This window comes from Polistes fuscatus, unplaced genomic scaffold (assembly GCF_010416935.1).
Source record: "Polistes fuscatus isolate 324 unplaced genomic scaffold, CU_Pfus_HIC Scaffold3, whole genome shotgun sequence".
NCBI lineage: Eukaryota > Metazoa > Arthropoda > Insecta > Hymenoptera > Vespidae > Polistes > Polistes fuscatus.
In genome coordinates this window covers 5707619-5720880 of record NW_025113107.1, presented here as the reverse complement: position 1 = coordinate 5720880, position 13262 = coordinate 5707619, and the positions used below count along the sequence as shown (strand labels likewise).

Below are 13262 nucleotides of genomic sequence, written 5' to 3'. Positions count from 1 at the left end.
TTATTTTAAATATTACAATATAATCGTCCAATTGTGTAAGAATGACGACTATGATCGTAATACGTTTAGTAATTAAAATGAACGAAGTAACAAAACAGTAGATGATCGAACAAAATCATGGAATGCAAGTACTTCGATCGAGAACGATCTCTCGATGACCCAATCGATGATCCCGGAACTCTCGTGCATGGAATAAAAACCGGATACGCGCGTTCCTTTTAACATTAGACGCAGAGAGAATCTTTAAAAGAAAATATTACCTTATTCTATGTTTATAAACAATAGAGATCTAATCGAAAGGACCATCGAACGACCTAAGAATCACGTGCACGAGTCACGGTTAAATTTACATCTATCTATTATACTTGCATTTACTCGTGTATTTACGTATGTTCCTTCGTATTTACATGCATGGATTTTATGAATCATTCTTCTTTCGGTTTCGATACAAGAAATAACGTTCGCTTCAAATCTTAACACAATTTTTCGTATTGATCGTATAATCGTAATAGCGTATCGTTAAAAATATATATCTTTGATATATCATAATTTTAATTGCAAAGGAAATTATTATAATTATTTGTTCTAATTTTTATAAGTGTTAAAAAAGATATTAGGTTTTATTATGAGTTTAATTAGAAAAATAAATTATTTCAATTATTTATTCTAATTGTAATAAATGTTAATAATAAAAATATATTAAGTGTTTCTATATTATATTTGATATATACAATAAATATGCATACATGGGATGAGTCAAGAGTTGTTAGATAATTTTGAAAATTAATAACTCTTTTCCAAGATTTTGTACGCTGCTAATTAGGCTCGTAGTTTGACTAAAGAGATTCGAAAATGAATAAATAATTATTAAATTAATATCTCGATACTTATATATGTTCCGTCATTTTCAATTTATATTTCCAACATAGATAAGACATTGATTGAAAATATAAATTTTTATTGTCACTTTGACAATAATAAGGATAATAATAATTCAATTAAAAATACATGTTCACCGTGTTTCGAAGTTATTTACAGCAGGAAATTATTAATAGATGAGATATTTCATACAGAAAATGCGTGATGCACATTAAAGAAGTATATTATTTATGTATACGCATTAAAACTTCTTTATTCCCATATTTTTTACTCTCTCGCACGCTATTTCGGATAATCAACATTCCACTACATTTTACACATAATCACCAACATTCCTCTTGTGTTGCTCCTCGATTCGATCTATCTAGGGATTTCGTTTCAACGAAATTAACCGATGGGAATGGAGAAAATAATCGAATCGTGGAAAATTGTTACGTGACATAAAATGGTAATATAAAGAAAAAGAGATGAAAAATATACTACTAGAACGCATAAGCACGTGTAGGAGAATCGTACGTCAGTAACGAAGTTTCCAGTCGATTGAAATAAAAAAAAAAGGAAAAGAAAGAATATTTGTAACGAGTCAGTCGTACATCATAATCGTTCCAATTCAAACACACACGCGCGCGCACACAATATAACAGTAATAACAGTGAATTTGTAACGGTTTGACGATCATTAGAAATATTCACTTATCTAGTATGTGACATACCCACACAAGCACACACACACACAGACATTCAGGCGCGCGCGCACACATATGTATGTATATGCAATCAAAAGTTAAACGTTTAGTTCAATGCGTGGGCGTAGTTGAGGTTAAAAGAAAAGCGAACGGCAAGGATTCTAATTCTTTCTTTAGGAAAAACGAGGGCCTACGGCAAAGTCGATTTAAGTTATTAGATTCCAGGAGAAGAAAGGCAAGAGATCTTTCGCCCGAAGCTATCTCCTAATGAAAAAAACCAAACGGGGATTCTTAAATGGGATGATGATGAATCGTTTTAAAACATGCCAAGAGAAGAAGAAGCCTGCAAATAGGTTTTTCTATTCAAAAAAAAAAAAGAAAAAGAAAAAGAAAAGAACGGCAAGGGAGAGAGAAAATGAATAAAGAAGAAATACAAAAATAAAAATAAATATCGAAGAATCCTCTACCATTCGTCTTTAACCGACGTTTTAGCAATGTGGAGATGACTGCTTGAAAAATTCTTAATTTTCTCTCTCTCTCTCTCTCTCTCTCTCTCTTTCTCTCTCTCTCTTTCTTTCTCTTCCTCTCTCATCTGTCTAGCTGTTTGCATCTTAATTACTACAGGAGTCTGATGCAAAGATCTCGTAAATTAATCGACGATCGTTAGAAGCTACCACGACTGCGAAATACCCTAATCGCTTTAGAGAACGCCTACGAATAAGGTACCGGTTAAGAAGATAATTAAACATAAACATTTAATCGATTATATCTATTAGAAATTATATCGATCAATGTTCTTAAAGGTTTATTGAATTAAACTTTTAAAATCATTTCATGAAAAAAGTTATATAATTGTATATGTGATTGATTTAATATCCCATATAATATCATAAATGTGTATATATTCCAATGTTTTATATACAACATGGAGCAATACAGCATGATTTTTCTATCGCCAACCAAAGAAAGGTAAACATAGATCACCCTTTGAATTATTTATAAGAAACTGAAGATACATGCTGTGTGTGTGTGTGTGTGGTTCAACTCGGTGAACTCGTATAATTATCAAAACTGCTATGGAAAATGACATAATGTCTGATCATGTTTTATTTTTAGAAATGAAAGAAGAATAAAAATTAAGATAAAAAAATGTCGGAGAGAAGAAGATTCGAGCAAACGCATCGCGATTACTCAAATGTTCCTTTCACTTATGGCGAAGAAAAAGAAAGAAAAAGAAAAAAAGTAAAAAATAAAGAAAAGAGAGAGAGAGAGAGAGAGAGAAAGAAAGAAAAAGAAAAAGCACGGCTACTGGAGTAAGGCCAAATCCTAAAAAGGCTTTAGTATTTCATTGCAGCAGCAGCTTTTAACGACGCGATAGACCTTAAGAACGACGACTGAACGCATTGTGAATGCCACTAATGTAAGACTCCCCGTGGATGACCTTGGCACTAGATTTGTCAGAAAGTTAAAGCTGATTCTCTCTGATGCGTGTCGCGCTTGATCCCGATTAAAACGGGAACAAGTACTTCATGTATGCAACCTATCATTGCTTGGGGAAAGAGAAGATGCACCTATGTTTCGTGATTCGTCGTCGTGAAAACGTGGGAAAAAAAGATTGGTACACGCGATAGTGAAAAGATGCACTTAACCGGGATTCGAATATTTCTATTTTTGAAATATTTTTTCTATTTATAATAATTATTTTTGTTTGTTGATAAATAGGTATCGTGACTGTTTTCATTATATAATATTTCAAATACTAATTTTATGTATTTTATTTGTTTTTATTTGTTAATTCTACGTTTGTATAATCTTATGTTAATACAAATTTTATTCTTTGGGGATACTTTTAATTTACACATGTGTAAAATTCAAAACCAAAAGAATTTCTTAATTTGATTTTATGCGCGATATTTGTTAACGTCCAGTATGAAATAATTGATTTTAAATGGGAGGAATAATCAAGCGTCACGTTCGTCATCAACATTGGAATGAAATTTGGAACGATAAAGGAACATCATTGAAGCATCTTTTCACCTTTTAATGATTATTTCTATAAACCGCTAGAAAGAACGTGAGCGATAGCAAAACCGTGGAGTTTCACCGTCGAAAGTTTTGTCAGGTCGGTACAATGTGCAATGCAATTCGGCTCTTCCCACGTTCTTCCTAATACTTCTTGCGCGATCGCGTAATCCTCTGCATAATTCTCCCTCGTAATTATTTCCTCCTCTTTAACCCTCCCCTCTTATGTATAATATATTCTATACACGCCCATGGTAGCGGGGGCACGGTTACAACCGAACACTAATAAAGGATCGGGCTTTTTGCCAGTTTTTTCAAACTTTCTGTTACATTCCAAGATATATGTTCGACAGTTTATAAAAACTTTATAAATTTTGTGATATCTAAAACTTTTTTTTCCATTATTTTTATATAAAATGCATATATGTATTATTGTGTGTGTGTGTGTGTGTGTGAGTGTATTTGCATAGAAGCATTTAATTTTATTAATATTTTTATTTAAAAATAATTTATTAGTATCGAAAATTAATAAAATTAAAAAAATTCTTCTCAATGAAAGAATATCTTATTAATTAGTTAATTAAATGAAATATGACAAAATATTTATGAACATAAATAAACAAATATGCTCTTGAACATCAATTTAATTAGTTACACAATAAATGTGTTTGTATGTTTTAAACATTTTTATATATTTTTTGTGAGGCCCACAATGAAATATGAATTTGATTATTGTCATATATAATGATAATTATTGATATATTATTATGTACCATTTAAAAGAAAGCACTGTATTTTCTTGAAAAACGATTATTAATTATCGATTTTAAAGATTTTCTTTTTAAACATTCATAGTTTAAAGGAATAAGAAAACTAGTGAAAAGAGAAAAAGAGAGAAAGAGAGAAAAATAGAGAAGTCAAACTTTGGTAGGTTGCTTTCAGTTTTCATGTTAAACAGGATATCGACTTAACGTTCAATTAGCGAGCATCTCGATTGGAAGCCCCGTTGATTAGTAATTCGATCATCTTCTCGGTAAAATTAAGTTTCGACTTCCAGGGAAGACCTTTTTTCTTTCTTTTTTCCAAACAATTAAATGACGATATTAAAGAGAATCAACTTATCGAAGCCCTTTCCTTTCTTATCGGTCTGCTTGCTACTCTCCATTACGAAATTTCCAGTTCAAGTTTCTTCGCTTCGGGAAAGTCAATTTGTATTTTCCGCGAGAAAAACTTTTCTCGCTCCATTTTCCTAAAGTTTTGTATACATACATACATACATATATACAGATAAAAGAACAGTTAACTTACTCCCTTCGCTTAACTTTTAAATTTTATTTCGAATGAACAATTATTGTGCATCTAATTGTAAGTTATATTGTGAAAAAAAAAAGGAAAGATTATTTTAAATCTCTTTCATTTATTTTAAAAATATTTTTTGAGATCTTTCTACTGATTTTCTTTTTTTTCTTTTTTTTGTAGAGTTCACAAGGTATTTCGATAATTTCAACATAAATCAATAAGATATAAATATCTTATATGATTTGTAAAAATCATAGAAAATTTATACAAAATGAACATGTTTTATATTTCATCCTATGCATATTACATACTCATCGATATTCTACTTTTACGAGCAATCTTTCCGCATAGCTTGGATGCAAGACTTGAGAAAAGAAAAGAAAAAAATATACATAAAAACGTTAAGATACGTTCTATACACATATAAACGTACATTCACACGTACATGCACGTACATACACAGCTATATTTACACACTGAGTTATGCCATATCGAAGAAAGTAGTACTTTAGATAATTCTATATTATATGCAGACTTCGGAACACCAATGGGCATCATCCATCGAAAGTATATTTCGAGAATCGTACTTTACACGGCAACCCATAAAATCGGCAGATTTATATCATCCAACGATACGTAACTAACATCCTTTATATTTCCTTAACCAATCAACGATGTCACCTCTACTTCTGACATCAACAAAATTCTAAACTTCTCGCTTTTTCGTTTCATTTGAGAAAGTTCTTTTGATCTCTGCGCCTACGATCACCTGTTTCCTCATAGCGCACTGAACGTCATCTCCGTTGTTTATTTTATGCAATAATTATTACAGTAATTAATATTAGAACTATCGACCTAATTATTAAGTTGCCCAATAAGGTAATGCAATTTTTTTCTAAAAAAAAATATAAACGGCAAAAACCCTAATGGACTTATTGATCAACTTAATATATCAAATGCGCTGATTAAAAATCGTCTAATAATTATGATTTCAAATTTTTCGCAAAGAATAAATCTAAAATCTGTTATTGGAATTAATTCGATAGTTGTAATATTACAAATGTTCAATATTTATAAAAACGTTTTTTTTTTCAAATATTTGATAATAATATTGCCGTATAAATTACTTTCGTAGTAAAAATGAAATAAAAACTTCGACAAGAAATTTGAATAATTGAAAAATAGAAGGAAAGAGAAAAAAGTAAAGAACATAACAAATATTATACTTCTTCCTTCTGGCATACTGTTTTCCTTTTAATAGCTCCTGTATATTATATTTTCATGTCGATAACCAAATGGATGAACATCGAATAAGCTCAGTCTGGCGATTGGACACTCGGAGACTGAAGCTCTCACAAATTTTGCAGAAACTAACGGAGAGAAAGAATGAAGAGATAGACAGCGGGAGAGACAGAAAGAGAAAGAGAGAGACGGGAGAAATTTAACAAAGGAGAATGGAGAGGCCAGCAATGCACTTCTGTAGGAGGATCGAATATCGACAGCAGTGCCTTCCTGTACCCTCGCGTGATCAATAAACGTTCATTTACTGCTCACTTTGAACAATGCGTTTAAGTGTCTACGGTATTTGCAAGCAATACAGTATTAAATGACATAATATATTTACTGCAGGAAACTTGCTTTTAAATCAAGCGATAATAAACAAAAAAATATTTTCCGAAATTTTTTATTTACTTGAAGAAATTAGACTGCTAACAAGAATTTTTTATTATACTTCATATCTTAACAAATGATCGATCGTAAAGTTTGATCGTACGTTCGTTACAATTTTATATTATCTATAAATCAATTTTATATCTTATACATCAATAATTTTATAAATAATAAAAAAAAAAAAATATATATATATATATAAAAAGAATACCATAGGGTAGGTTCAAATTGGAAAGTATATGTATAGTTATAAATTACAAATTATATATATTTTTCTTTTAATTATTAACCCTTCCATTACTAAAGATTCGTATACAGATCGTCTATGCAAAAGGACCCGTATGAACGACGTATATAAGGATCATACCATTTGATGATACGTAAAGGGTTGAATTAACCCACATATGTAGAATAAAATAGGTTTATTCAGCTTCACATCTAAGGATAGAACTTCTTAAAATTCAAACATGGGATTGCACAAGCGAAGACTATGTTTGGATGCAAAAGACTTAAGATGATCTCGCATAAGTTCGCAAGAATATGCACATATACACGTAAAGTTGTGCTAGAAGTTTACGTAATCGTCCTGACCGAGCGCGACGAACAAAGATAATCAATTTGAACGTCACGAAAAAAGCAAAGCATCTCGCGCACGTAGATTACAAGACGTACACACGATTTCCTCATTAGTAAGACTTAAAGGGGGTACGTATAAGTATTTACGTACTGTATTTTACCTTAGCGTATACTGTCGAGAGATGAGTCATGCGAGGAGAAGCGCATAACCGCAAAAACGGACTTGGCGTTTATTAATTAACATAACTCCTCTCTTCGTTCCATTTGTGAGAACGTAAATACGTAAAACCTGTGCATTCATACAAGTATACACGCACGAACGCGCGTGCAAGCGAGCAAAAAAACACAACAAACAAACAAAGCATGTAGAAATTAACACAGAAGAGAACCTTGACTTTCGCGACGCATTGTTCGCGATCAAACATATAGATGACAGTTTGAGAAAGGAATAGCTCGTAAAGTGGAGCGATGATTTATCGACTATTTCGTCACAACTATCTAAGATATCTATTTGTACGTGTATATATAAATATACATAGATATATATCGATGATGTCGCGCCTCGGTTCTTTCTCTATCCGATGAAACGTATCTGGAACGTTAAACAAAGAAAAGCTTCTACTTTCAGTGATGATTCAATCCTCGCATATAATACAAATGATAGTAAATTTGAGCTTATATTTCAATCAATAGTAATCAATAATTACTATTACTACTCTACGACGAGATATGTTATTTCAAATGATTAATATTTATTATTCATTCATGTGCATGTATTATTAGAAATAATGAGAGGGGTGCCAATAATAGACTTGATGAGAATCATTTTTAACCGTTCTATCAATTATGTTTGTACGTGATCGATAAGAATGATTTTATTATTTTTGTATATTAATAATAATCTTGGTAACTTTTATATTCTTGCGAATAGCAAAACGTCGTTGGAATAACAACAATCGTTTAATTAGCGAACACGCATGAAATACTTTAATTAGTATGGCTTTGTCAAAGTCTGAACAGACGTTATTACTTGTGAAAGAGTCAATAAACTCTCGTTGCTATTTTATCTCATTTATTTCTCCTTGTGTAATAGCTGTAAAGGTTTTGTAATAGCGTTTAGAAAATTAACATTTTTATTATTATTAATATTATTATTATTATTATTATTATTATTATTATTATTATTATTATTATTATTATTTGTATTATTTTTATGATTAATTTCTACGCGAAAAAAATTGCAAATATCAATCGTCTATTTTATAGATCTAAATTAGCAATCAACGGATGATTGTTTTTAAAGGACCTTTTCCTTTCCTTAAAGGAAGATTTGTGACAAGCGCATATATTAAAAAATTTATTCCATCACGATCGATTTAAAGTTCTCATGATTATGTCGTAATGACGATCATTCTCCTTCAGGGCTAACGCGATTGATTTCTTACAACCAAATCGTTCATAGATTTTGCAAGGTATAATACGATCTTGAATTATTATCCATAAAGAAATCATTAGATAATGGTCGTGAGATCAAATTTTGTTTTATTCGTTAGAAAAAAAAAAAAAAGAATAAACTAAATAAATTTGTTATCTCTCGTTTTACTAAACGAAAATTTTTGTTCTAAATTTTTCCAGAGAAAAAGTAATGAAATATTTCATGCGTATAAAACGTGTACGAGACGTGAATTCGTTCGTAGGAGACTGCTGGAGGAAACGCTCCAAAACTTTCTCACAAATGACAAGAGAAAAGTATTTAGCGGTACGAATTTAGTATAATTAGATTGTACAATGATGGTAATAAGTGTTACATAAACGGCACCTCTTTCTCCGTAAGCGAGTACTACCTACTCGATAAGAAGAAACTAGAAGGTATGAAGCAATGGAAATAAACGGAATGGAACTTCTTCGTGAGCCTTCACGAAGTATAGAATCGTACGACATGTCAATCACGATCAATGCGCCTTCGATTATTTCCTTTGTGAAACGCTTTTATATTCCCTTACGCTTTGATTGGAATCAAACTTAATTACTTTAGACTTTCGACAAAAAAAAAAATCTTCTACCTATTTCCCAAGTTCCCCACGCGTGTTTTATCTTATTTTTTCTTATTTATTAAATATTTCTGTCAGATGAAGGATTACTGAAAAATTATGATCAATTAAATGTAAGAAACTTTCTTTGATGTTTTATAGATACTCGTATATTTGTAATATTTGTATAAAATAAATAATATTGATTTATTTTTTTTTTAATTATATTTACATAGAATTATTAAGAATAACAAATCCGTCCAAACTTTTGCACATTTTTTTTCAGATTGTATCAAATTCTTTATGTTCGTAGTATAAAAAAAAATTAATTGTCCGAAAGTTGCTCGATTTTTATGTTGACGTAACAAGAAAGAGAGATTTTTAATTTATGCAAAAAAAAAATTAAAAAAGATAAAACATCAGAGAAATCTAGTAAACGAAAAATATAAATCTCGAGAAGAGAGAAAGATGATCAAGAGATGGTACATAATTTAACATCACATGCTACACCTGTCATGTCCTCTCTCTCTCTCTCTCTCTCTATCTGTTTCTTTATACTTATCTTTAAAAGCATAACTATGTATATATATACATAGTATAAATAAAGGTATGCAGTAGTATCCATTCGAAAGTTGCACAATTTCACGCGACTTGCTTTGTCTTCGGTTACGATATTAGCCCGTCGTCAAAAGCATACGATCTTATTCCTTGAGATGAACACCTCTATTGTGTATCTCAAGAAAAATGAATAAAAAAGAAGAAAAAAAAAAAAGAAGGAGATGAAATTTATATAATATACTTATTTATTTGAATTTTTCTCCAAAACGAATGGTAAGATATCCTTGCTACTTCAAGTATACGTTTCTTTATCTTTTAATTTTTTTGTTGATCAACCTTTTTTTGTCGCATCTTCACGCATTTTCAAGATAATGGACTGGTTCATCCTCTTAAGTGCCGCATTATTTACGTATACTGTTAAGTGATGAAATATCGTCGCTGAAGGAAGCGAAATTTCACGCTGCGATCTTGCGAAATAGATCGAAAGCGAGTCGCTTATAAAGCAATTAACGAGGACGATCGAAGATCTTTTTCTTTTTCTTTTTATTTCTTTATTTTTTTTTTAATATAAAAATACTTGGACAATCATTGTATTAGGAAAAAACAAGGAGGAAAAAACAAATCGGCGTTGCAACGATCGATGCAATATAATACTTTAATCAATTACTGAATGCATATATAAAATGTGACTGGATTTAATAATAAATGTCCTAGGTGAATCAACAAATCCTGGACTTGTAATTTTACAATTTGAAAAAAATTTAATTAGCCTCGAAATGGTCTGGAGAATCACCGTAATGGATTTTTAAAATCACTTAAACATTATTCGACTCGAGTTCTATAGAAATCAAAAGAATTACTTTATAAAAGAAAATTGCTAGGAAGTTATTTAGAATTTATTTTTTTGGGAGACTATTATAAACTATTAATTATTTTCTAATTAATCACATAAATTTTGTATTGTTCTTTGTTCGCGTTGTTTATTGTAGAAAAGATATTGTAAGTTCGATAAAGAGTAAGGCCTTTGAGCAAGAACTTTGTTCCTTCCTATTTGACGAATGCTGGTGTATCAATGTCAATCACTTTCCAATGTAGCTCTTAGAGATATTATTTCATTTGAAAATACTCAATCATGTTTTATCACACCGCATTAATTCTTAACCCTTAGTCGAATGCCAGGTCAGGCCAGTCAAAGTCTTTGAATTTTCGTCTTGTTCGCATGAATTCATCGAATCCTTGAGATCACGAGGCATCATCGAGGCCATATCACCCCTGTGACATATTGACAGGCAGCCCTTTCTTTCTTTCTCTCTTTCTTTCTTTATTTGTTTCTTTTTGTATATCTATCTTTCTTTCTTTTTTTCCTGTCTATTCGTTCATCAAAGAAATCATCGAGCCTTAACACGATACCAACTTCCAACTTAGGAAACACGGCGTCTTCGTTGTAATATTCTATTATACAATGACAAAGCGGCAACGTCAAAGGTCAGGAAGATGAATAAATTCAATGGGAAAAATAGGAGAAAACGAATCTTACGTTATTTCGACATTTTTCCCATTTCGGTGGGAGACACTTAGAGTTGACGTCAAGATTCGTACGATTATAAACGAATCTTTTTTGTTTTATTGTTCCAAAATCAATTCTACGAAAGAAAAATAAATTACAAATATTAACTACTTTCCTTCTTTTAATAAAAGTCGAGTTCAAAAAAAGACAAGAAATTTGTTATCTCTAAACGTATAGTTCAAAAATTAATTATGCCAATTATTTTCTATCATAAAAGATAAAAATAAGATTATCCGACACATGGCATTAGAAAGATTGTTAGCTCACAATCAGCAAACTAAAGGATAGTCGAGTGAAATGGGATCGGTCTGATTTTTCTACGATCGAGATCACCGTCGGAGAAAGATAAAAAGAAATCAATACAAAGAGAGAAACCAACGAGAAGGATGATAATAAAAGGTCCACAAAAGGCGTGCTATGAGGAGAGAGTAATTCGTCGTGTTTCAAAGGAGACAGGGGTACTGAGGAGGAGAGGAGAGAATGCAACTAATTACCTATCAGCCGCGAGAACATTGACGAACGAGAACACGAAGTAACGGAACGAGGACGTGCTGAGAATCGTCTAACTAATGTCAACCACAGCAATCTAAACGAATGAAAAGAAGAAGAAGAAGATTACTTAGAAAGGTAAAGGTCTCATTCTATTTCTCTCTCTCTCTCTCTCTCTCTCTCTTGTCGATCGTCTTTGTCGATCTCGAAAGAAATAAATTTTGAAATCGATCAAACTTGACATCCCCCTTCTTACACAAATGATTACAATTGCATTTGATATATTTTATGTACAGTAATATCTATCGATTAAATATTGCATGAAGAAACATAAAAAATGAGTCAAACATTTTTAAGAAGGACAATAAATAATTATTTTCTGTATTATTATTAAAATTATTAAAAATTAATCAATAATTTTATAAACTATTCATGCAGTTTTACTATCCACAGAAATATTGGCTTGAAAAAAAGAGTAATTAATTTTTAAAAATCATTGTATAAATTCATTTTATATTAATTAAATCGACAAAAGCATTATTAGATAATACTCCGTATAAATATTAATCGTATGGATTTCCATAGTTAAATTTAATCCCATCGAAATTCCTTTAATCACAACAAGGGATATCGATTTCCATAATAATTAAGATATTAAAGTTTCGATATTAATTTCGATAAAGTTAATCTGCTTTGTTTGTAGATAGATAATAGTAAACTAGTGGACGGCTTGTCGACTCCTCGTTACACTTAAACTACTTTTCTATTTGAAGACTTTTCCTTGGGACGTTAAAAGTAACCACCTGGAGTCGAGGAAGTAGCTGTTTTACGAGCTCGTAAAACGAGTAAGTGACTAAACAGATACGTTAGATTTATCGGCCTCTCTAATTTTTATATCATCAATTTGATTTGATTTCTTCTGATTATTGGAGTGCAAAAGAGGAAATAAAAATAAAATATAAATTTATTCGATATAATACAGTAGAACGTGCATCAGAAAAGAAACTTCTTTGTTTTTCAAAATGAAAATAGAAAAAAGAACAAAAGTTAGAATTACAGATTTTATTCTATTAATTAAAAGTATACCGTGAAAAAGGACAACATCTGCAGTAGTACATAATATTTTATATTATCAACTTCCATAATTTTGTTAAGGTAGTGAACTAAATTTGTACAATCGATACTCTCTAGAGATGTGGTTCATACGATGCAACGAGTGTCACACATCGACAAAATATTACGTAAATAAGAACATCGAACCATAAACATTAGTCCAGTTTTTTTTTCTCTCTCTCTCTCTTGTTCTTTCCCTATCGTGTTGCATCCTCCCACTCATTTTTCTCGTCGTGTCCTTGCATTGTCATCGTTCCTATATTTTTATATGTTTCATACGAATGACAAGAAAATAAATCTATACAGATACAAACACATAGAGAGACATATATTTGTGTATAAAATCTTTTTTTTTCTTGTCTGTGGTTCGCCA

The 13262-nt window shown here is 30.8% G+C and overlaps 1 long non-coding RNA gene across 1 annotated transcript; it reads right to left on the bottom strand.

Annotated features, from left to right (window-relative positions):
• Window positions 1–11058: 11058 nt before the first annotated feature.
• LOC122519541 lies at window positions 11059–11322 on the bottom strand. Its single transcript, XR_006304313.1, has 2 exons — window positions 11258–11322; window positions 11059–11172 (listed from the first exon to the last, which is right to left on the bottom strand). It is a non-coding gene; the product is annotated as an uncharacterized LOC122519541 (long non-coding RNA).
• Between the last annotated feature and the right edge of the window lie 1940 nt (window positions 11323–13262).